At 37.3% G+C, this 20,171-nt stretch overlaps 1 protein-coding gene across 3 annotated transcripts in view; it reads right to left on the bottom strand.

Annotated features, from left to right (window-relative positions):
* CTNNA2 (catenin alpha 2) overlaps nt 1–20,171 on the bottom strand; it is a 964,097-nt gene that overhangs the window by 725,622 nt on the left and 218,304 nt on the right. The gene's annotated exons all lie outside the window — the stretch shown is intronic.

A 20,171-nucleotide genomic window follows, 5' to 3' on the forward strand; every position in this document is an offset into this window, starting at 1 on the left:
TATTCTTTCCTGCTTTGTCAAAGATTAGTTGGCTGTATACTTTTGGGTCCACTTCTGAATTCTCAATTCTGTTCCATTGGTCTATGTGTCTGTTTTTGTGCCAATACCATACTGTCTTGATGACGACAGCTTTGTAGTAGAGGCTGAAGTCTGGGATGGTGATACCTCCCGTTTTGGTTTTATTTTTCAGTATTACTTTGGCTGTTTGGGGTCTTTTGTGGTTCCATACAAATTTTAGGATAGTTTGTTCTAGTTTTGAGAAGTATGCTCGTACAATTTTGATTGGGATTGCATTGAATGTGTAGATTGCTTTGGGCAGTAATGACATTTTAACTATATTTATTCTTCCAATCTATGATCATGGAATAATGTTTTTCCATTTCTTGTGTCTTCTTCAATTTCCTTCATAAGTTTTCTATAGTTTTCATCATACGGATCTCTTCTATCTTTGGTTGGGTTTATTCCTAGGTATGTTTTTGTGTGTGTGTGTGTGCAATTGTGAATGGGATCAGTTTCTTGATTTCTCTTTCTGTTGCTTCATTGTTGGTGCATAAAATTGCAACCGATTTCTGTATGTTGATTTTGTACTCTGCAACTTTGCTGAACTCTTGGATCAGTTCTAGTAGGCTTCTGGTGGAGTCTGTGGGGTTTTCTATGTAGAGTATCATGTTGTCTGCAAAAAGTGAAAGTTTGACTTCTTCTTTGCCACTTCTGATGCCTTTCATTTCCTTTTGTTGTCTGATGGCTGATGCTAGGACTTCCAGCACTATGTTAAACAACAGTGGTGAGAGTGGACATCCCTGTCGTGTTCCTCATCTCAGGGGGAAAGCTCTCAATTCTTCCCCGTTGAAGATGAAGTTATAATCTTTACATTTTTCAATCGTTGAAAAAATCATGGTCCTACCAACACAATTCTATCTAAAATTCCCTCCCTTGGTATGTCCTTAAATATTAAAAAGATTAGCATCAAGGGAAAAGAATGAAGATATAACACGAACCCGAGAATTCAGCAACTGTGTAATTCATTACTGGATTATCAACAGTTGGATTTTTTTTTAGTTTAATAATAGGAGAAAAAAACTTCTTATCCCAGAAATTAGTTACACTATAGGTCTGTGGTTTGGAATGTTAAATTATCCATTTAAAATGGTAAGTCAATTTATATTTCTCAGAAGCAATTATGACTTAATTGCTATTATCAACCTAATAAATTACTAGGTGATTTCCACAAACTGGTTCTACACTCAAATTTCATGTCTGATGAAAGAATAATTGTATCAATATTCTGCAAATATGAAAAGGAAATTGGCTCATTGGCCACAAGGGAAATGCATACACCTTGAGTGTAAACTCATCTATCTTTTTCTGTCTATTTTTAAGCAGGCAAATTAAAATGGGAAAGAAACAGTTTGTGTCTCACAGGAATAATGTGCAATATGTTAATTGCTTTTCAAATAACATAGCATAGCTTGAAAAATATTCTTTGTGCCTAATGAGAATGTCATGTACTCTTGTGAACTCTGTATTTTGATGTACATCTATTGGCAACAAGTTAAATTACAAAGTTTCCTTTTATAACACAAGAAAATAGATACCTGAAAAGGGTTAACCCAATCCAGAAGATAATGAATGCCCCCTGGAACATAACAATGGTCATGAAGACATGGAATATCTATCATAGAGAATGTAGCATATGGCAACAGTCCAGAAAGCTAAGAAGAAATTGTAAGTAGATAAGTTGTAGCCAATAAGATCAAAACAGCCAGCGAGCATCTTCAGTTAGGAATCCATTAAAGAAACATTTGTGTCATGTCTATGTGCGAACTGTGCAGATGAAAATATAAATGAGACTTTGTTTTTAATCTCCTGATGCTCACTTTCAGAAACAAAGAAACCAGAGACATAGTAATATATTTAATATTAATATGCAGCAAGTATAATACTAACATAGAAGTAATAGTGGTTTCATTATTTGGAGAATTAAGTTTCAAAAACTAAGCTACTCAGAGAAGGATGCATATAAATATATTAGGCTAAAAAAAGAGAAGGAAGTTCAGACGGAGAAAATACGATGAGTGGCAACACATAAACAAAATAGCCAATGTACATCTGAGAACTATTATAGTAGAATATAGAATGGAAGGCAAGTAAAAGTAGGATAGGAAATGAGAGAGGTAGTCAGGGCCCTTCTAAAATGATTTGATGTCATGCTAAGAACTTTAAACTTTACCCTGAAGATGGGGTTTTGCTGGTAAATAATGCAAAGCATCTTACTTGAATTTTGGAAAAGCCAGACTGGCAGAGATGATGGAATATAAGGGAAGAAGCTGGGAGTGGGGGTAGGGCAAGCAGCCTGCAATGATCCAGGCAAAATACATGGGCTGGAACTAACCAGTGGTCATAAAGATGAAGGTGAGAGGCCAAAGCAAGAGCTGTAAAAGGAATTGAATTCAGAGAATTTCAAGATAAACTGAGGAGGAGACTGGAGAAGAGTCTCAGCTTTCTGGATTGAATGATCGCATTAAAAAAGATAGTACTTTTAGCAAAAACAAATATAAGAAGAAAATTTAGGCTTGATGGGAGGAAAAAAAAACCTCAATTTCGTATGAGAACTTTTTAGATGCATCAAGTCATCCAAGTTAACATGTCACATACGCAGCTCGGCACAGGTCTGGAGCTCAAGAGAAGTTGGTGCTAGAGAGACAGATGTGGGGTACATGGGATTCCAAGAAAAGAGGCCCTTTAGTAGGAATCAGATGGGGTAAAGGACAGAACTTTAGGGAAAAGCCATACTTAGGTGGCAAGGAAGAAAAGAAAACCAAGGAGACTGAGGCATAATGGTCCAAGAGGCAAGAAAAAAATGAAGCAAAATGAAGTTATTCATGAAAGTCCAAGGGAGCAGGGCCTTGAAGGATGACAAGGGTTACCTCCAAAGTGAAACGTATCCAAGTGGTAGCTTCCCAAGGCAGTTGGCTTGATGACTTTAAGCTCTCTAAAATCTAAGATTCCAAAATTAAATATATATTGATTCTAATCTAAGGGCTAAAGCACATGGCAAGGTCAAAGATTATTCTATTGTTGTAATTATTACATGTCATTTTAAATTATTATTAACAATTTTTCACTGCATCAGTACCTTTTCTCCTTCCTTAAATATAAGTTCTGACAGTGATTACAACTCTGACGAAACTGACTTGACTCATTTTGCCTCATCTGCTATCCCGCAGTTTCTGTCACTCATTCATTCTTTACTTCACAAAAGTTTCTTGAGAGCTAAGTACCAGTCAGCATTAGGCACCAGAATTGAAACTGTTACCAAAAAGTAATTTTTTTAATGGGACACAATTCAAATGCATATGAATTATTACAACACATGAAACCCTTGGACATCTGCTACTTCCTTTAACTGTTCATGAAAAACTCCAGGTGGAAAGCAACGGGTTGGGGTTGCTTCAAAGATTGGAAAGGTCTTGTTACTTTGCAGCAGTCTGCAATCTAAGAAAAGGCAGCTGTGTTAACTTTGTTGGCTGGGTAAGTGCTACTTACTAACAGTGTGTAGTACTGTTAGTTCCTCTTGGTCTGTTCCTTTAGGCTCTCTCAGTGTGTCAATATTGCTATGTACTTCCTGCCACTGAGACTCCTCTAGCTTTTCCCTATAACCCCTTACCCCTCACCCTTGCCAACACCTCAGTGAAAAAATTAGTGTCTTAGCTCCCCCCACCACATATCTGTTCTGCGCGTGGCACCTGTATAAGGCCTGTACTACATGAATTTAAACTATTAACAATGCATGTGGTTTTGCCACAGCTCTTTATCAGCTTGAATATTCTGCTCCAGCCTGGCAGCAATTAACTGATGAAAAAATTAGCCTTTCCTTCCTATAATTTACAAGGCTGTGCAAAGCTTAAGTAGGGCACACGATAGAAAGTTGCTTAGGAATTACAAAGGATCTCTCCACTTTCCCCCAGTCCATTCCTGCACACAGGTACCTCCCCCACTCAAGTGCTGATTTTAAATTAATTACTCCTTATATAGGAATGTAAACAGTGGTCACTAAGGGATGACTATTTTATAACACATACCAATTATTCTCAGATAAAACGAATCTATGCACAACTTACATTTGCATAATCACAAATGTGCAATCATAAATAAAGCAAAATGGGCTTCAGAAGACAACAATAAACTGTAGAATTAATATTACTGACACTAGTAAAAGAAATAGATGGTAAATCAAAGTTACTTGCAACGATTTGGGTGACTATTTGAAGTGTTTGGGTCTAACATAAATATACAAGAATTTATATCTTATTTTTTAGCATAGTTTTTACCAATAATTTGCTTTTTCAAGTGTGTGGCAATTTGACCGTAGTACATTACCTTTGATAGTAAATATCTAATATTGTAGAGTCTATTTCAGGATATTGGTCAATATCTACTGAATTTATAATATAAAGTTTGTTAAAGTAGCAAAACTCCAAAAAACTCAATATCTAACTTTTAATCAAGGAGTTGAATGTGGATCATTTTCCAAAAAGAAATAAATCAACGTTAAAAATTTTTAATACAAAAATTTAATAAAAACTGTATCTCACTAGCACCTGGGATAACATTTTAGTGTTTGCATCAACCGGTCTACCAAGTGTTTTTGTATATGATTCCCTTAGTTCTAATAATCACCCTATAATAGCACATTGGAGCCATGTTACCTATGGAGACATGAAGGCTTACAGACCAGCTCAAGCACCAGGAAAGGTAGGGAGGTAACCAAGTTAGTCCCATTTGAAACAGAAGGATGAATGGCTTTCTCTGCTTCCAGACCCATGAACAGCTGATCTACCCATATTGCGTGGGGACCCCTGAAAGAATTTTAAATTTTCTTGTCAAGCAGAGCAGAAAAGAAGCGTAGGTTTTAGAAAGACAACCTCAGTAGTGATGTGAGGAAATGGCCAGAAGAAAGTTGGTAGAAATAGAACCATTTGCTAGGCCACTGTCAAGATGTGACAGGAAGATCTGCCAGAATCAAGTATTCCAAAATATTTACTAACTACTAATCATGGGTGAAAAATGATTGAGGGAGGAGACTGCAATAGAATTTTCTCCTCAAGGATTTCCCAGCCTCGTATCTTGGAAGTAAGACTTGTATTTATGCCCCTAATAAAATGTGATAAAGGCTAACAAAGGGGGGCATATAAGGTGCTTTGGAAATTTACTTAGGAAATTTCGGTGTAAGAAGGAAACAAGAGGGGCACCTGGGTGGCTCAGTCGGTCAAGCATCCGACTTCAGATCGGGTCATGATCTCACTGTTTGTGGGTTCGAGCCCCACATCAGGCTCTGTGCTGATGGCTCAGCCTGTTTCAGATTCGGTGTCTCCCTCTCTCTCTCTCTGCCCCTTCCCCACTCATTCTCTGTCTCTCAAAACTGAATCAATGCTAAAAAAAAAAAAAAAATTAAAAAAAAAAAGAAGGAAACAAGAAATTTCTCCCAATGATTTCTTCCCAATAATATCTTGCAAAGGCAGAAGGTCCAACTGTGAGGGATGGCAGAGTACAGACTTTCTATCTTATGGTAAGTTATAGCCTCCAGTGTCTTTACCAACTGTGAAGTTTTATGGAGCTATGAAAAACAAAAAGCCTTTGCTATAAATTAGCTTCAGAAATGAATGGATTATGCAGGTTTCTCTCACTCTCTTACTCTTCAAGAATACTTAGTGCCTTATTTTTAAAATATCCTGAGCTTTCTTTGTTTATACCAGCTAATTGAAAATCACTCCTCCCTCCCCCACCCCCCAGCACCTGGGTGGCTCAGAAGCATTCGACTTCAGCCTGATCAGGTCATGATCTCACAGTTTGGAAGTTCAAGTCCCACATCAGGCTCTGTGCTGACAGCTAGCTCAGAGCCTGGAGCCTGCTTCAGATTCTGTGTCTCCCTCTCTCTCTGTCCCTTCCCCACTTGCGCTCTGTCTCTCTCTCAAAAATAAACATTAAAAAATTTTTAAAAAAGAAAATCACCTTTTTTCGTCTTTTAAATGTTTCTTAAACTTTATAAAATGCTTAAAAAGTATGCACTATCATACCATGATCAACCAGGAAGAAACTTGACTCTTTTTTAATCCTGAAACTGAAAATATGTGAGCATGGATTAGTCCAATTTAGGTAGCTGATTGCTTCAACCTTCTAGTTACAAAGACACAACTTTTTTATGCATGTTACTGTGTAAAGACCATATTTGGGAAGATTTTGTGGTACCCAGAGCACTATCATTAAATAACCTTTTGAACCAGGCAAAACTAGCAAATTTATAGGTGTGTTGATGTCATTCCTTTTATAAATCTGTAATTTTTGGTAGAAATAAGGAGAGAAAAAGTGTTTGCTATTTGTGTAAGCATATATAATAAAGCTGACTTTGCCCATTTCATAATTAAGGAATCTGTGTACCTGAAGGAGAAAGACTCAGAGAACACACACAACACAGTAAATGAGGTAAAACACTAACAACAGGTGAAGCTAAAAGAACATAGAGGTATTAATTATTTTTATATTTGCAGCATCTGTGAACAGTTTTAAATGTTTTAAGTAAAATATATTTTTAATTAAGGGATCACTTGTGAAAGTTTGGAAAGAAATATAGGTAGAAAAATACCTGACAGTCACCACAAGCCAAAGAAAAACCATAACGATCTAGTGTGTGTTCACGTATGCTATAATTCATACTCATATAATTCACATAATATATTCAGGTTTATTGCGTATTTTCGCTACAATATTTTTCATATTTACCAACTGCAGGGAAGTGATTTCTTAGGTGTTAGAATGTTAATTTTTTTTCTAATGTTCATTTATTTTTGAGAGACAAATACAGGGCATGAGCAGGGGAGGGACAAAGAGAGAGGGAGACAGAATCCAAAGCAGGCTCCAGGCTCCAAGATGTCAGCACAGAGCCCAACCCAGGGTTTGAACTCAAAAATTGAGATTTTTTTTATGACTTGAGCTGAAGTTGGATGCTTAACCTGCTGAGCCACCCAAGTGCCCTTAGAATGTTAGTATTAAGTCTGCATCTGCCTTGTGTCACTTTAGGCTTATTTTGCTGCTCCAGATTTTAAAACCGATTCTGGTATGTGAGGCTTGAGAGAGTGTGAAAATAAAACCAGCCTGTATCCACAGACCAAAGGGCTGCCACATTCTGGAGGCTGGTGACAGATCAAGTACATGACCTTCTTCACCCTAAGAAATCTAGGTCAGATCTCTACAAATGTCATCTTTCTTCACAACCGTCAGAGGCTTTGTTTTAAAACAAATAAACAAAAACGACAAAAGTAAAAGAAAGAAAGACATTTTTTCTGGTTGATGAAGTTCTGTGTTTAAACACAATGTTAAACACACTATTTTGAGAAAATGTAGAACTTAAAAATCTTTGGATCACTCATTCAAACCAATATATGCAAATACTCTTCACAGTAATACTTGTTTTTAGGTAAAGAAGATTCTTAAGTTATGTGCAAATCTGGTCAGTTTTGCTAGGTTTGGAAAGTAGCCTAGACATCACTGCAATCAGGTCAAACTTCCCAACTAAGAATTCATTTGGTCTTTCAAGTAACATGCATAAGCATCTCCTGGAAAAAAATGAAGCTGCAAGATGGATTTAGAATGGAAGCAAAACAAAAGGAAAGATCAAAGCCTTTTTCTTACGTAGAAAAAAATACATACATATTATACAATATATGATGATGAAAGCTTATTTTTAAAATTTCTAAACATGCAGCAAAAACTGAGAAGGAAAAATAAAAGAAAGTAACACCAAGAAGAGGTGCCTGGGTGACTCAGTTTAGCCTCCAATTCTTGGTATCTGCTCAGGTTCTGTTCTCACGGTGGTGAGCTTGAGCTCCGCATCGGGCTCCACTCTGGACACACAGCCTGCTTGGAATGCTCTCTCTCTGCTCCTCCTCCACTCACTTTCTCTCTCTCAAGATAAATAAATAAACTTAAAAAAAAATAACACCAAGATGATTACCAGCTTCGTGGCCCCCAGTGATCAGAATAAGCTTCAGAAGTGTGAGGAAGGTTATAGAAGAAAACAGGACGACATCTCAAACAGCACATGTATGACTCATCCTTTTGGAGGATTGATGAAAGCAGGGGCCTGGGAGACAAGCAGGTCAGCTGCAGGGTTTCTTCATAGGACAGCTGTAGGAGACAGCTTACTCAAACTAGTAAGAGAGGGAGCAGACAGGATCTGTCTGGAAGCTGCACCTGCATAGCAAGCACATGGTTTTGGTTTTTTTTATTTATTTATTTTTATTTTTTTTAACGTTTGTTTATTTTTGAGAGAGAGAGACAGAGAGAGAGAGAATGAATAAGCAGGGCGGGCAGAGAGAGAGGAGACACGGAATCCTAGGCTCTGAGCTCCGAGCTCCCCGCACAGAGCCTGATGAGGGGCTCAGTCGCATGAATCATAAGCCCAAATTGGACACTCAACCAACTGAGCCACCCAGGTGCCCCACAAGCACATTCTTCTATTTAGATTGCACAATTATTTGGGATTATTTTTAGGAACTTAATAAAAATGGAGATGAAAGCACTTCCCGTACCATTCTTGGCCAATACTTCTGAAATGGAAACACTTAAATCCATACTTGGGCAAAGAGGGTAATTATTTTGTATCACTTTGAACTAAGTGAGTTTTCTAGAAATCACTTTCTGCACTCTTAAATTGGGATATTTTATAAATTGGGGTATATGAACTCAACAATAAAACAAGACTATTACGAATCTTTGATTCTCTGCATCATCCAGGTATTAGAAATTCCCTCTGATTTACAAGTATATGTTCTACTCTAGGGATAGGGATCCATTCTGCTCCTCGTCACAACCGAGGGGTTTGATCCTGGAGGTTTTCAAGAGAACACTGGTGATAGAAAAGCTGAGCATTAAATGTGGGAATTAACAATGTCTTCACACGGTCGTTTCCTTATCTTTTGAATTAAGCTTTTTAAAACAAGTGCCATGTCTTCCTAATTAACTGTGGTAGAAAGGTATCACTTGGGTAGAACATGTTAAAAAATAATTATATATTCCTTTACGTTGTGGTTCTTGGATGAAGGAAGAACACCAATCAATGACATTATTTCATTTTCCATTCCTACCCCTTTCTGGCAGCCACTCCTTTTCCTTCTTGGTGTACTAGGAGAAGTGTCAGATCACCAAACCTGAATAAGTCTAGTATTTAATGGGAAGCTCATTTTGGTAATGAGAATTATCAAATAAACACAATGGAGAAACCTACATTCCTAGTGCTAGCAATGGACTTAGAATTTCTCTCTTTAATATGCATCCTTGGAGAGGGGTGCATGAGTGGCTTAGTCAGTTAAGGACCCAACTCTTGGCTTCAGCTCAGGTCATCACGTCAGAGTTGTGAGATTGAGTCCTACATCGGGGCCTGCTCTGACAGCATAGAACCTGATTGAGATTCGCCCTCTCTCTGCCCCTCCTCTCTCTCTTTTCTCACTCTCAAAATAAACAAACATTTAAAAAAATTATTCTTGGACAAAGAGAAGCCTTGTGAACCACTGGTGGGAATGTAAATTGATGCAACCACTATGAAGACAGTGTGGAAGTTCCTCAAAAAATTAAAGACAGAAATATGATATGATCCAATAATTCTACTGAGTAAAATATATACTGAGTATTTAGCCAAAGAAAACAAACACTGATTTGAAAAGACACGTGAACCTCTATGTTCTGTTCATTGTAACACTACTTACAATAGCCAAGATACGGAAGAAACTTAAATGCCCATTAATAGACGGATAAAGATGGGTGTGTACGTAACACACACACACACACACACACACACACACACACGTGTAAAAAAAAAAAAAAGAGACCCTGCCATAGGCAACAATATGGATGAATATAGAAGGTATTATGCTAAGTGAAATAAGTGGCAGAGGAAGCCAAATACAGTATGATTGCAGTTACATGTGGAATCTAAAAAACACAACAAACCAGAAATGGACTCAAGAGTACTGGTGTTTTTGCTAGAGGGAGGGGGTTGGGGGTTGTAAAAAATAGGTGAAGGGGATTAAGAGGTACTCAAGCCCAGCTTTAAGTCACAAGTATGAGAAGTACAGCATAAGTATAATCAGTGATATTGTAATAATGTTATATGGTGACAGATGGTAGCTAGACTTATTATAGTGAGTACTGTATAATGTATAGAATGTTGAATCACAGCTGCACACTTGAAACTAATAGAATATTGTGTGTCAACTATACTCCAATTAAAAAAATTAAGAAATTCATTCTTAGGCCAGGTTGTAATTTAATCTACACTTGGAATTTTCTCCTGGGATATAGAATTGCCCTTTTCTCACAATTGCTTATGCTTTAGCCAGATCTTTCTTGGAGGCTCTCACACACTGGGGCCTGGATGTGACCAAGGAAGAGTAAATGGATTTACTGCATCTATAATTATTATTGAGAGATATCAACATCTTTTTAATTAGGAACTGTTCCCTAAGCTTTTTCTAAAGAGTAGCTTCCACAGTAACTCTGGATGGAAGACATCAGTTTGTGAATTCTGTTATGAGAAGTAGGAGAAACTGACAAGTAGCATTTCTAAGTGCCTACACCAAGGGATGAGGTACCTAAGAATGTTCAACCCATATAACTATCATCACCATCTTGATGAGTCAACATTCTTACCCCATTTTATACATGAAGAAATAGAGGCAAGGAGGGAATGCCTTGGTGTATGGTCAGATTCAAACATAAGCTTGTTCTGTTTATCCTACACCATGCTGTGCCATTGTCCACAAGTATGACCACTTTAAGATGATCAGCATGGGACACAGTCATGCCCTCAGTGATGTTAGCTGCCTGACAATTTTACTACCACACTTGCGTGTGTGGGTAACGATTTCCCTTCAGCCTTACCTCAATGAATGTGTGCAAAACAACAAAACAGAACTGGAGAATATTTGGATAAATAAACAATGGAACTCAATAGGTTAAAGTTTCCAGAAAATACTGTTGGAGAGTTCAGGATGTATATTAAGGAGTTTGATAAGAAATCAAAATTAATATTTTCAGAGGAAGGAGCATGAACTGGTGGTGTGTGTGTGCATGAGCGCCTGTTTACTTCATCATGGAATCAAACCGAGTCCTATACATGAGTACTGAATACATCCCTAGTTCTAACATGGAGAGTGAATAAAAGAGAAAGTATAATCCTGAAAGGCTAAGACAAGCACTTTTAATGTAAGAAATCATGAAAGAAACTAAGACTATGGAGGGTCAGTTTTTTAAATAAACTAATTTTTCACTACTAAATAACCCATTTGGTTCCCAAATTTTAAAGTATGACTAATAATTAAATGATAATCAACATATTTGCCATCACACGTTTAGACAATTTAGAATATGATGATCCATTACAACAATCAGTTACATTTAGAACTAATTATTTGAAATAAAGGTGAGCTCATATGCACAGAATCTGTCAATATTCTCAAAGGAAAACATTCACTGGAAAATATAGATTCTTCCATTTTCTCTTGTGAAAAGAGAAATAAAACAAGGTTGAAAATATAATGATTTTGTGGGGATGAGCACTGGGTGTTATATGGAAACCAACTTGACAATAAACTATCTGTAAAAAAAAAAATAATGATTTTAATTAAAGACAACAGGGAGGCTAATAAGGATTTGAAATACAACTTTTCAAGTATTTCAAATCCTATCGCTTTTTTCCCCCCTCAATGATTTTTGTAGCTCCATATTTATTAAGTGAAATGTAAAAGAGAAAATTAAATTCTTAGGATATTTCCTTGAAATAGCGATTTTAAAAAATGACAAAAAGCTAAATGATACTACCAGAAAATATTCCTAGGTTTAGAACACTTGAACAAATTAACACTGCTTGCAGACAAGAATCCATCGGAGGTGTCAGTATCCCAGAGTAAGATTTTTTGGATAAAAAATGAGGATACTGGATACACCAGTCCTGGGGAGGGATGTGGTGTGGCTCGGGAAGCAGAGAATATGTGGTTGGTTGATGTTGGCTGACCTGGTCCCACACACAGCCAGCAGACCCTCAGCTCTACCCCCTGCCTGGAGCTTCTCTTCTTGCAAACTCACCTGCCTCTGTATCCATCTTTACCACTTTCCCAGGGCTAGTTTTCCAGAAAGGATTAATGCAATTCCCATTGCATAATTTTAGTGTGCAGAAGGGTGCATTAAGCCGACTGAAAGTACTGTGAAGGCAGACTTCACCTTCTCCTTATTTACATCCCGGGTCCTGGCCCATAGTATTTATTTAGGTTGTGCTATGTTTACAGGCATACAGAAATGCACTAAAGTGCTCCTGATGTTCGATTTGGCCACCAGATGTCAGTGCATGATAAAGAATGCTGTAATACCACTGCTGGTTTCTAGCTAGAAAAGCTTAAAAGGCCATTTTGAAGAGTTTATTTTGCCAGGGTAGAAAAGAGCAGACAGATTCAGAGGCAGTCCATTGTGATAATATCTGAAGAAAAGATGAGAAGCACTGGACCCTACTAACCCTCAGTTATGGATACTATCTCCTATCAAATGGGAAAATCCATGTTCCCTTTTTTTAAAGTGTGTCTAAAATTGTTTTTAAAAATTAAAATGTGCATTAGCAAGCACATACTAATGAAAGCTCAATTACATATAAATAACTTAAACTAAATTAGGAAAACCCTAGATGTAAAATTTAGATTTAAATTATCCAAAATATAAGTCTATGTAAATTACTAGGCATTTTACAATCATGCTGTTGTGAATATATGCGAATTAAAGAGGGAGAAAAAATATGAGGTTATTTTATGAAAAAAATCAAATATCCCACAAACAACTGAAACTTCTCCAGACTTCATAATTTGGAATTAGAAAAACATTCAGTCTGTTTAACTAAAGCCTTACTGTACAAAACATTAACTTTTGATACATGAAAATAACAAGTACAGTTGTTAAGGCCTGTTCATTTTCCTCCCTGAACATGATTCAGATCCACCCATTCATCCCATCCCTCCGCCAGCAATGGATTTAGGACACTGGTCACCTTGCTCACCATAACCACCCTCCTCACTGCAGCTTTGCCCCTTCTGAGTCCATTCTCCACCCTATAAGTGGAGGGAACTTTGAAAACACAAAGTTGACCATGCATTCCTGCCTGGAGCACCAGCAATTTCCTAATGCCTTCAGGTCGAAGCTCCTCCACTTGCAAGGCCTACAGAGCCCTCCAGGATCTGTCTCCAGGTCACTCAGTCCGATTTCTCCTCATTCGTGGGTTCCAGAACTGAGTATTTTACTGAATAATGCTGCCACATGAGATGGTGTTCTTTCTGGAAATACTCATTCACACGTCAGCATGTTGATTCCTACTCATGCACTGCCTCCTCCAGGAAATATTCTATGATTTCACTCTCCCTAATCTTACGGATCTGCCAACACAAACTAGTATGTACGTGCATACTACATATGTAAGTGTATAGCACATCATTTATGCATCGCAGTAACTACAGCTGTTTACCGAGTCTTACTCCTTTATACCTTAGAGTCCTTCCTTTTTAAATCTCACTTGGCACACTGTACACTCTTAATAATCTTAGCTACCCTGTAGTTAAACCTTTTTCCAAGGCCTAGAGATACTATCTCAGCAACCCACGGTCATACATTCTTAGAAATTTACAGAGCTTGGAGTACTCGCTACATACTGCAATACAAGTCCTGGGCTCTTCCCAATGTCCTGGGCCACTTTAAAGGAATATGGCAGAGATTACTGACGAGAACTAATAAAGGTGCCAGACTGGCTCAGTCAGTAGAGCATGGACTCTTGCTATTAGGGTTGCGAGTTCAAGCCCCATGTTGGGAATAGGGCTTACTTTAAAAGAAAAAAGTACTAATAAAAGCATTAAAGAATAACAGATATAACATCTGTACAGATGTTAAGTCTTCAAAAATACCAGCCTAAACTCAGACAGAAAGTTGCTGAATTGGCCTGCTTCATCTTTTTAGTACCTGAATTAGAAATCTAAAATTGCTCTCCAGAAGTTAAATCGTTTTGCTTACTGGCTTTCTTTTTTATGCATTTGGTTTGCTGCTTGCTAACTGCTTTAGGACATAAGCTAGATCTTGAATTTTCTTCATCAGTGTGTTTACAGTATTTTATCAGGGATTTTGCCTCTTTTTTCTGTCCTCAATCTAATGTAATACATAGGAAGCTTACCTTTTTCATAACTTCATGTGGGTGTTCCCTGATGTCTGCAGTCAGAACGGCTTTATGGAATGCCAAAGGAGGAGAGGAGACCTAGGGTAAGCCTCTGTGATAAATAACTATGTTGATTCCACAGCAAAAGGGAGGGTTAGAACTGGGAAGGAATTCAAACAAGATGCTCTGTGGAAATGTAGTACTCCAAGCAGGCATTCCTTCTTGCCTCCTTGGAGAGAACATGAGTCAATAAAACCCTTTAAGAATCCCTGAGCCTGTCAGAATTCTGGTTCATGGCTCCTTAAGGGACCAGGGTTTCAACAGGAACATCTAAGATATAATCTATTTAAAAGGTATTAAGAGTGAAGTTTAGAGTAGGATGGCAATTAAAAAACTCTACTTCTCCAGACTACTGAAGCATAGATCTGAGGTCAAGCATTTGGGCTTCTTACCTAAGATACCTGTACATCACTCCAGCTCTTCACTGGTTCTGTATTCCAACACGATCCTAAACCCTGGGCTAGGGTTATTACACTTGGGAGTCCAGAAATCTCCATGTCCCAGAAATGGGCTAGGGTCCTGTTATAAAACGAGTTACCACATAACTCCTGTTTCTTAACCACATTCTTCCAACTAGAGGCCCTAGATTGTCTGTATACACCTGAGAAGTGCACATAGTTGGAATGACCTTAGGGCAGTGACCCCTGTAACATGGAGATGCTCCGCAGGGGACAATTCTCCCATCAGTACAGTTAGCCTAGGTCCCCTAGCCTTGTCAGATAAAGAGTCTTGATATCCTCATTGGCCTGTGATGCAGATGTTCCATGATGTCTTATGCTCAAGTTCCAAACCTTCTATCCACTGAATACCAGATCTATATGAGAATTACAATCAGATCAAAACAATTAAAGAGAAAGAAGAGGGAGAAAACAGAAGAAAACATAAACTAGAGGGAGGAGGGTATGAAAAATCAGGTAGAAAGAGCAAGGGCAATTTATGTAGAGTTGGTATCTAATGGTTACATTTCACTCAATGTGGCTGAGGCCAGACTGTCCTCTCTTCAAGTAAAAATACATCTTGCAAATTAGAAATAATACCAAGAAAAAAAAAAAAAGAGTATGGTTAACACTATTAAAATCCACCACCCCCCATTCTAAAGTTAAAGCAGCTCAGAACTAGAAAGTAAAAGCACATAGATTTAGGGGTCCTTAATGACTCACCCAATGTTACAGAGGAGGGGGAGTAATAGAAGTCAGAAGATAAGGCTCAAAAAGATAAGAGCTAACTCAGGCACATGGTGGCAACGATGCAGACAGAGAAAGAGATCTCTCTTACACTGCTCAGGGGAATATAAACTGGTGCAGCCACTCTGGAAAACAGTATGGAGGTTCCTCAAAAAATTAAACATAGAACTTCCATACGACCCAGCAATTGCACTACTAGGTGTTTATTGAACAGATACGGGATATCAAGAGCCCAAATGTCCATCGATAGATGAATGGATAAAGAAGATGTGGTGTATATATATATACAATGGAGTAATACTTGGCAATAAAAAAAATGGAATCTTGCCACTTGCAACTATGTGGATGGAACTAGAGGGTATTATGCTAAGTGAAATTAGAGAAAGAGGGTTACTGAAGGGATTGTGAGAGGGGAAATGGGGTAAATGGGTAAGGGGCATTAAGGAACTTACTCCTAAAACCACTGTTGCACTATATGCTAACTAAATTGGATGTAGATTTAAAAAATTAAAGAAAAAAATGGTAAGAGCTAGTGGTGGCCAAGACATGGAAGCAAGGACTGGAAACAATTACTAATCAAGTGAATGCCCAGGACAAGTAAGGAAAAGTAAGGAAATTCACAAGTAAAGATTAAAGTTAGAGCAATTTGAGATCATGTTTATTATCTGATTTAAAACAAAATTTTAAAATGCAAATAGCTACCGATTCTAAAGACTGGGTCACTAATGGTGTTAATTTCCATTTCTCTCAGCTGTCTTTATCTACAAAAGCAGCTTCAAAAAACAGGATATAATATACTCTCTTCTCTTTAACATAGATATTCTGTAGGAATAACTTTTAATTTTCCTCTCTCTTGCTCTTGAAAGTTTTCTGGCAGTGAAATAGACATTTTAATAGGATTTATTTCTGAGTAGTCATTATATTTTTAAATTCTTTTTAGTATTCCTTAGTAGTTTCACCCGATAAAATTAACCACCTCAGGCTGCCACATTTTAAACAGAGGCTGATTTTTCCATTGATTAGCAATCATTTTCTCTTTGCTATTTTATCATTAGAAACTCCCTTGACAGTTTCAAGTTGTTAAAATACTGGGGTTTTTTTCTTCATTCCTTTGCTTCATAAATCACTACATCAACTATTCGTGTAGGCAGAAGAACAGGACCAGAAAATAGGTCACCATCCATTGAACCATAATTATAACTATCCAGATTTAAAAAAAACATAATTTTTGACATAAAGTAAAAATATTATTTTTTACCTTGTTCTTAGTCAGCTATCAAACTTTAAGTAACTTCTGCATCCTCTCTCCCATAAAACTGGGCTTCACACACTGATGACTAATACACAATGTGCTTCAAATTCATTATTAGGGCATACAAGCTGTGCTGCCAATGGAATTGTATATTTCTATAGTTCCTTTCACTCCAGGATTTCAACCATACTTTACTTGTTAACATCTCCATCACATTTAACAAGTCAGGAAACCAAGCATCAGGAAGGGATATTGTCAGAAAAGTAAGTCAGAAAGTTTGAGTTTCCCTCCCACTGTGGTATCAATTCGTTTAATATCTGAGAATAGCATTTAGGATTCAAGACACATGTCTGAATTCGAAATCAATTTCAAGTCAATATGCCCACGAACCAAAAAAACAAACAAAAAAAAAAACCAAAGTATTCATTATGCAACTAAACAGAAATAGATAATTCTGTTATAAAGATAAGGAGAATGTTATTTTTTTATTGAGAATTTCAAATTTCATTAAGGACTGTCTACACTTGCTGGTGTCAAAAGATGGAAAATCGACACATCTACAAATGGTTGATTACCTTATATCTGGTCAGTTTCTATAATACTTTACTAGCATTACTACTTTTGAGAAAGTACTGAAATTGCATTTACTAAATTTTTAGGGAACCATACCAAATTAAATTGCTATCTATAAATTACCAATTTAGATGGTTCTCCTAATAATTTTAGTCAATCTCTGAGAAAATTTTAAAGATTAGATAATGCTTCATACTATTTATATAGCTTGAGAACCAGCATACATTTATTAATAAAATATTACTTGATTAATATACTTAGCTAATATATAATTAAGTATTCTGGTATTATATATATAAGTAATTACCATAATATACTTAAGTAAAAAAATTACTTAGTATAATAATTAATAAAATACAGAGAATTAGTTACTATCCTATGTTCTATAAAAAAGTTACATTACTGTATTAACCTCCCAAAGCCATATTTGTCCAGCATATCACTACACTACTTTTGTTAAAAAAAACAACACATACACACACACACACACACACACACACACACACACCATCAATTCAAATGTTTAAGTATTTCCAATATACTTCGCTAATAGATTTTCCCCATACGGCCTCAAGTTTTATCTTAGGAGACAAAAGCCTTTCGTATTACTACAATGATGCCTCAATAGTAAATATCATTTTTAGTAAAAGCTTTCAGTGAAAATGTTCTGGATACAAAGAAAACGGAAAGGTGGAGTCCTCACACTTGGGCAGAAGGTGGCAGCAGCTGAAGGGTCTGACTGTCCAAGGGAGTTCTCCGTGTTCTGTGCTTCTATGACTAGGTTCTCGCAGGGGTTTACTGTTTACTTTTTGATTGTAACATAGGATTATAAAAACACACTTGTGTCAAAATCTGACTAATCCACCTACTAATTTTAAAAACTACCATTTCATAAAATAATTTTGTACTTGAGATTGTTTGCAATTTTCTATTCTGTTTAACTTGATTAGGCATTTTTTGGTCTAATGCACACTTTTAAAATTAATGTAGCGTTAGAATGTTTTAATATTGGAGTACATAACCTGCTCATTTTCATTTCCTTAAAATGTGGGCTTGTTCATTCTTAGTTCTGCAAGAAACTTTATCATTACTCTGTCAAGTTGCAAAAGAACTCTTAGAATTCTTATTAGGATTATCTGAACATTATAGAAATTAAGAATCAATAGCTTTCCTTTCCAGGATCATGGCATCATTTCCCCTAAAGCAGAACTTGCACTCAATTTTGTTTGTTTGTTTCTGGTCCTCCACTTCTGGATCAGGATTATTTCCAACATTTATAAGGAAATAAAGAATAAAATAAAGCCTTGGGGCGCCTGGGTGGCTTAGTCGGTTAAGCGTCCGACTTTCGCTTAGGTCATGATCTCGCAGTTCGTGGGTTCGAGCCCCGCGTCGGGCTCTGTGCTGACTGCCAGCTCAGAGCCTGGAGCCTGTTTCAGTCTGTGACTCCCTCTCTCTCTGACCCTCCCCTGCTCACGCTCTCTCTCTCTCTCCTAGAAATAAATAAAACATTAAAAAAAAAAGAATAAAATAAAGCCAATAAATTATTTTTCATTTCTGTCAACAGGATCTGTTTTTCCATTACTCTATTCTTTTCCACTTTGCAATCTATGGATTTCCTATGTTTATTTTAAAACTGATAACCTAACTCTTAGTTCCAATGGATTTTCAGTTGTCTCCTCAAATTTTTAATATTTGTTTATTTTTGAGAGAGAGACTGAGTGTGAGCGGGGGAGGGGCAGAGAGAGAGGGAGACACAGAATCTGAAGCAGGCTCCAAGATCTGAGCCGTCAGCACACAGTCCGACAAGGAGCTTGAACCCAGAAACCGGGAGATCATGACTGAGTCAAAGTCTGATGCTTAACCAACTGAGCCACCCAGGCGCCCCCTGTGGTAAATACTTTAAACTTATTGTATTTAATCCTGACTAAATAAAACCCTAGGAAACAGTATATGATCTAAGCGATCTATATTATATTTTGACTAACTGAAAAGAATAAAATAGGAGAGACCCCTGTGAAAACAGCTATGTCAAGTGTTCTAGTTATCCCTCCATTATATCTTCCAGCTTTATGTCTCTAGCAATCATTGCTTTGTTCCCGATTCTCTTTGCTAGCCAGTTCTCTCCTGCCAAAAATTCATGTCAACAGATCCAAAAGCAAGTTCATCATCTTTTCCCACAGCTGTTAAGTAACCTATTTTTCTCTTATGAATTTCTATAATCCTGTATTTTATCACTTAAAAGGTATTTAATACATCCTATTTCTCCCATCTCACAAGAAAATAGGATCCCTGAAAGTGATACAAATTATTTTAAATCTTGGTAGTTCTCACACCACATGTAAGACTCTCACACTGAACACAGGATGAACTCAGATGAATTCCAGTGTCCCGTATGTGGGCCCCTATCCCGACCCATAGGAAGTGAGGGCTGTCATCCAGAGGTACGGATTATATGCATCCCTCCCCTTCACTTTGATGCCATCTCCCTACTGCTTCCCTCATTGGGATACACCTCGAGAAACAGCAGGTGCAGAATGTGGGTCATCCATGGGTCTGACACAGGCATTACCCAGAGGGGCCTATTTAAGGAAGATGGGGATCCCGTGTGGGATCAGAGGGCAACAGGATTTGTCCCTGATTTAAAATGAAGACACTGAGGGTGTCTGCTTCACCCAGGCACAACATAGAGGCTATCTATACCTACACTGCTTATGGCACTTATCCCTTTAAAAATAAAGATATCACCATCCAAATGATAAATGGTTCCTAAATAACCAGTGGGATAAAAAAAAGTTAACAGTTTATAGGGTTTCTGCCTGCCTAAGATCAGGTCCTTTTAAACATAGCTGTTAGATCCTTCAAATACAAA

Source organism: Hyaena hyaena, unplaced genomic scaffold (assembly GCF_003009895.1).
Source record: "Hyaena hyaena isolate Hyena2069 unplaced genomic scaffold, ASM300989v1 scaffold_136, whole genome shotgun sequence".
NCBI classification, from domain to species: domain Eukaryota; kingdom Metazoa; phylum Chordata; class Mammalia; order Carnivora; family Hyaenidae; genus Hyaena; species Hyaena hyaena.